Below are 6,301 nucleotides of genomic sequence, written 5' to 3'. Positions count from 1 at the left end.
GTGGGTCCCGGGCGGGCGCGCAGGGGCGCGATAGGGCGCTCGGGGACGGCGGGCGAAGCGAGGCAGAGAGCGGCTGGGAACTAGCTTCCTGGCTGGCTGCGTCCTGCGTGCTTGGCGCGTTCTCTGTCCCTGACCCTGAGTCCTTCATGTTTGGGGTTAGGGATTCCAGCCTCCCTTTAGCCCTGGAGGACGGCGCTAGACAACACCAGCTACTTCCTGAATCCACACGGAATTGCCAGGGTAGGGAGCAAGGACACGGCCTGGAAGATGCTTTTCTCCATCGTGAGCCTGTTTGCCCGAGCTTCTTGATTTGCATGTTCAGACTGTTTCCTCCCCCAACCCCCACAGAAACCACGGAATTAGAAGGGAGTTGCCTTTTATTTGGCGCTTCACGATGTGATCTGCCTATTCGTGTGATTTGCACCCCACCGCCTTTGAAAACTAATTCTTGGGGCTGGAGAAGTAGTTCAGTGGTTAGTACGTGTCTAGTATGAAGAAAGCCCTGGGTTCATTCGCCAGCAACACATAAAGCCCAGGGTGATGACGCAGACTCAGTAGGTGGAAGCAAGAGGACCGAAATTTCAAGGCTATTTGGGTAGGTAACCAACCTGAAGCCAAGGAAAAGGAAATAAAGGAACGATTGCAGGTATAATTCTTCAAAGCCACTTTGGAAAAATTCAATGTGTCTAAAGTAGCTGGAGTCTTGTGGGTATGGAGCGGGTGCATGCATTGCCCCGAAGCTCACCGCAGTGGACCAGTTCTCAACTGCAGGTCAATCTAAGGGCTTATTTAGGAAATCAATTAGACACGATTTCAGCCCTCTCAACCTGCCATTAGTCAGCTTTCCCAGCCATAGTGGCTGAAACTCCAGCAGGTCTAATAGATTAAATAGATCACCCAACCAAGAATTCCTCACTGGTGAGCGTCAGCACTGGTGACATTACCAATTCCCTGGAACACTGGTGTCATAGTCAAGCTCTTCAAAAGGGATTTATCGGGAGGTTCTGAGAGGATTTGGAGGTGGGGGGGCGTGATCAAATATGTTGTATGAAAAAAACTTTAAATATTAAAAAGGGAGTTTGGTCTTTTTGAGGAATTATGTTTTCTTTTCTTTTTTTTTTTGGTTCTTTTTTTTTTTTTTTTTTTTTTTTCCGGAGCTGGGGACCGAACCCAGGGCCTTGCGCTTCCTTGGCAAGCGCTCTACCACTGAGCTAAATCCCCAACCCCGGAATTATGTTTTCTTAATGATTCTGTTCCTTTTTAAACCATCTTTTAATTTTTTATTTGTGTGTGCCTGTTTGTGTGTGTTCAAGTGTGTGCAGATGTCTGAGATTGTCTGCACTCCTGGGAATTGAGTTAGTCGGTTGTAAGCTGTCTGATGTGGGTGCTGGGAACCAAACCGAGGTCCTCTACAAGAACAAGGGACCTCAGCCACTGAGACACTACTTTTGTATATTGATTCAATTGGAAACTTGCTACATTTGGTGAGTTTCGTGTTTGAGAGGATCTATGTAGTCTTGCCTGTTGTCATTTAGTCTAGGCTCCGCCCCACAGTTACCTAGCAACAGCCAGGTGAACCTGACTCATTGTAAAAGGGGCTGCTTGCCCCCTCTTCTCTCTCTTCCTCTCTTGCTCTTGCTCTGTTCTCTTGCTCCTGTGACACCGCCCGCCACCCCCTCCATGTGTTCGTGGCTGGCCTGCGCTCCTCCACTCCCCTCTCCATGCCCTGAATAAACTCTATTCTATACTATACCACGTGGCTGGTTCCTTAGGAGGAAGAGATGCTTCAGCGTGGGCCCACAGAGGCACACCGTCGTCCCATACTATACCTCAGCCGCCACCAAACTTATCCCGGATTTCTCTTTATTTTTATAAAACACAACAATATCTGGCCTGGAGCTTACTTGTAGATCAGAGTGGCCTCAAAGTTACCAAGATCCACCTGCTACTTATACATTTTTTTTTCTTTTCTTTTTTTTTTTCAGAGCTGGGGACCGAACCCAGGGCCTTGTGCTTGCTAGGCAAGCGCTCTTCCACTGAGCTAAATCCCCAACCCCTACTTATATATTTTTAAGTCCTACCTCAGATGATCCCAATAAGGATTGGGAGACAGCCTCACAGATTTTTGCCTAAGATTTAAAAAACAAAACAACAACAACAAAACCAACTTACTGTTTAGAAGCAAGCAAAATGATAGAACAAAATTTTCTTTTTTTTAAAATTTTAAATATAACTTTCATGGTTTAAAAAAAATTTTTATTAGATATATTTCTTTACTTACATTTCAAATGGTATTCCCTTTCCTGGTTTCCTGTCCATAAGCCCGCATCCCCACCTCCTCCTCCGTATGGGTGTTTCCCCCCAATCCACTTCCCTTACCCCCCCCCACATTCCCCTGCACTGGGGGTTTAACCTTGGCAGGACCAAGGGCTTTCCCTTCCACTGGTGCCCCAACAAGGCCATTCTCTGCTACATATGCAGTTGGAGCCCTGGGTCAGTCCATGTATAGACTTTTGGTAGTGGTTTAGTCCCTGGAAGCTCTGGTTGGTTGGCATTGTTGTTCTTATGGGGTTGCAAGCCCCTTCAGCTCTTCCAATCCTTCCTCTAATTCCCCTAAACGGGGTCCTGTTCTCAGTTCAGTGATTTGCTGCTAGCATTGACCTCTGTATTGGACATGCTCTGGATGTGTCTCTCAGAAGAGATCTATATCCAGTCCCTTTAGAACAAAATTTTCAAGAACATCAAACCAAGTACTTGCCAAGAAACTGAGTCGTACGTTGGAGCCTGGTATAATGGCCCACCCCTTTAATCAGAGCACTCAGAAGAGAGTGGGGCAGATATCTCTAAGCTCAAGGTTAATTCATGAGTTCCAGGACAACCAGGGCTGTGTAGAGAAACCCTGTCTTGGAAAATAAAACCCTGGGAAAGTCATTGTATCTAGATTTCAACAAAAGCTAAGGTGTGTTTAACATAGCATATAGCAAGTTTTGCAGAACCACAGCCCGTTGTTAAGGCAACAATTGGTTTTCCTCCCTCCCTTATGTCCTGTATGGCACATAAGTCTGTTGGACTTATAGAAAAGAGGGGGTAACTTTGGAGTCAGGCATAAATATGGCTAAAGTTGAAGCAACTGCTGGCTGAGTCCCAGCCCAGAGCCCAGTGGTGCAGTCACAAGGCTGAGCAGGGAACAATATTTCCCGTCTTACTCAGAGTTTATGTTTACTGCGGGAGCTTTGAAGAGTAAACCTTGGTTGGCTGGTAGGGAGAGGTTTCTGTGTCCGATAGAGTGACTCATTTCTTTCCAAGAGTGGTGGCTGCAGGACTGCAGTTTCAGGCTCGGGTCCCTTCAGAGTGTGAATGAGGCTGGGTGTCATTTGATTTTCCTGATGTCCAGCCAGAAGACTGGACAGTGACTCTTCCTGGAGCTTGAGAGGGGAGAACTGAATTGACAATCCCCATCTATCGAGAAAGAGAAATGGAGACTGGGGGAAAGGCCCATCGTCGTTTTCTGTTATTGTTCATGGTATCACAGGTACCAGGATAAGCAGCATCCCCAGACACACTTCCCTTCCCATCGCACAATTTCTCTTTACTGGTGGCAAGAGTTAAGACTCCTTTTAGCACAATAATCAACCTTGAAAGTTTTTCTCAAAACTTTTGTATTCCAGGGTGAGGGATGTATTTAGCCCAGTGGTAGACTGGGATGAGAAAGATCCGAGGTTCGCTCACTGGTAGGGAGAAGGAATAGACAGAAGTAGTCGAGTTCTGGAGGCCAGATGATGAGCTCGGCTGTTAAAGGAGATTGCCAGCAAGCTGACAACTTGATGGAGCCCCAGGAACCAATATGGTCGGTCAGAAGGGACTCCTTCAAGGTGTCTTCTGGAGTTCACATTTGCACGTATGAACCCCAATAAAATTGTACAATTCCGGAACATGTCTACGCCCAATAGTTTTGGACAAAGGGGTTGCAAACTAGAGTTAGAGCATAGCTCTGCAGGGCGCTTGTTCCAGCATGGAAGAGGTACTGGGTAGGACGAGAAAGAGAAGGTTTTACAAAGTGACATCACCTTAGGATGCTGGAGCCCACGGAAGCCACCTGCCTTCCTTGTAAGAGCCCCTGACCTAGTGTCAGCGCGATTCACCATGTAGTAGGACCCACCATGTCTACCAACCTGAAGGCTTCTAGAAAAAGACAAGGCTTTCCTCTCGCTATGAGGGTGTGTGTGTGTGTGTGTGTGTGTGTGTGTGTGTGTGTGTGTGTGTGTGCACGCACGCGCCTGTGGGTTTGCTCACAGCCTTGAGTGTGCTAGGCAAGTCTCTACCTCTGAGCTACACCCTCAGCTCTAGGATTGTCTTTCCAGCACAGCTCTCTAATTTGTAGCATCTTAGGCGTTGAAGAGTTTACAGTTCAGCCCTCAAAGCAAGAAGAACAGGAGGGATGCTAACAGAGAGGTCTTAGAATATCCCAAGTTACAGGGACCTCTGACAATCAAGGTCCCCCACCACTGCACTCCACCCACCACCCCATGCCAGAGGTAAAAACGCTGCATTTGAGGAGATGACTGCTTAGCTTGCTGTCGCGGCTAGAGCAGGCCTGGTGTGGATTTCACTGTATATCGAAAGTCAAAGCATCATGGCCATCCCCGCTCTTCCATTCATCCTTGGTGGCTGTTAAGGTCAGTCTCTGCTGGGCAGCTAAGCAGCCCAGCCTACGAAGGGTGACCAGAGACAGTGAGTAGGCTGAGTGACAGGGAGTGCGACCAACTGCTCCCATAGATTCACAACCTGGAGGTTGGGTGTATGGGAGTTGGTGGTAGGAGGGGTGGCCAGGTTTATCTTTAGACGGAGTTTTCTCTATGTCGCCCTGGGTGTCCTGGAACTATGTAGACCAGGCTGAACTTGAAGTCACAGATATCCTCCTGCCTTTGCCTCCTGAGTGCTGGGCTTAAAGGCACATGCCACCATGACTGGGCCAGGCTTTTGGTCTTTCAGTTAGTGACTTCAGCTAACATCTTTGTTCTGTAAATACGGTGAGCTGGGGAATCTGAAGACTGTGGGCCATGAGGTGAGGCCCTTGCTGCCAAGGCTGCCAAGCTAAGTTCAGTCCCTGCCACCCACTCAGTTGGAGGTGAGATCCTATCTCATCCAGATTGTCCTTTGCCCTTGGCAACTCGTGACACAGCAGAAGAGCACCTACACAGGCGCCTGGAAATGAATGCAGGCTTTAGTTTTGAAAAAGATGAAGGGTATAGTTTGTTTTTCAGTAATATTTAATAATTTAAGGAACACATGAGTTGGGCATGGTGCCTCATACCTGTAATGCCAATACTAAGAGGTTGAGGCAGGAGAATTGTTACAAGTTCAAGGCCAGGCTGGGCTACAGAGAGTGAGGCCCCTGTCTCTAAAAGGCAAATAAATCCATTAATAGAAATGTCTAAAAATTTGTGATCAAGCTCAGGTCCCAGACTTGGGTCACACCGCGCTTTGCACCGTCCTCTGGCCGTCGCTCTCAGTCTCTCCGCCACCATGCCTATGTTCATCGTGAACACCAATGTTCCCCGTGCCTCCGTGCCAGAGGGGTTTCTCTCCCAGCTCACCCAGCAGCTGGCGCAGGCCACCGGCAAGCCGGCACAGTACATCGCAGTGCACTTGGTCCCGGACCAGCTCATGACTTTTAGCGGCACGAGCGACCCCTGCGCCCTCTGCAGCCTGCACAGCATCAGCAAGATCGGTGGCGCCAGAACCGCAACTACAGCAAGCTGCTGTGCGGCCTGCTGTCCGATCGCCTGCACATCAGCCGGGACTCGGTCTACATCAACTATTACACATGAACGCAGCCAACGTGGGCTGGAACGGTTCCACCTTCGTTTGAGCCCGGGCCTCACTTACCTGCACCGCTGTTCTTCGAGCCTTGCTGCACGCAGCGTTCTGTGTTTATCCACCCGTAATGATGGCCACCTTCCGGTCGGGAGAAATAAATGGTTTGAGACAAAAAAAAAAAAAAAATTTGTGATCAGAGATATAGGATTCATCGTGATAGATGGGAGAAGGTAGAGGACAGGATGAAGTAAGAGAGAGAAGGAGGGAGAGACGCAGAGAAGGGGGCCGAGACAGACATAAAATTCCAAAGGGTGTCAAGTCAAGACTCTAAATACCCTCTTCTTCTTTTTTTTTTTTTTTTTTTTTTTGTTCTTTTTTTTTCGGAGCTGGGGACCGAACCCAGGGCCTTGCGCTTCCTAGGCAAGCGCTCTACCACTGAGCTAAATCCCCAACCCCCCTCTTCTTCTTTTTTTAAAGATTT

General features: G+C 48.3%; 1 pseudogene; it reads left to right on the top strand.

Moving 5' to 3' along the window:
* The first annotated feature begins 5,442 nt into the window (after window positions 1-5,442).
* On the top strand, window positions 5,443-6,006 carry Mif-ps5 (macrophage migration inhibitory factor, pseudogene 5; annotated as a pseudogene).
* Window positions 6,007-6,301: the final 295 nt, after the last annotated feature.

Source organism: Rattus norvegicus, chromosome 5, assembly GCF_021556685.1.
Source record: "Rattus norvegicus strain SHRSP/BbbUtx chromosome 5, alternate assembly SHRSP_T2T, whole genome shotgun sequence".
Classification (NCBI taxonomy): domain Eukaryota; kingdom Metazoa; phylum Chordata; class Mammalia; order Rodentia; family Muridae; genus Rattus; species Rattus norvegicus.
Note: the sequence above shows the minus strand (reverse complement) of the source record. Positions and strands in the feature narration are given on the sequence as shown.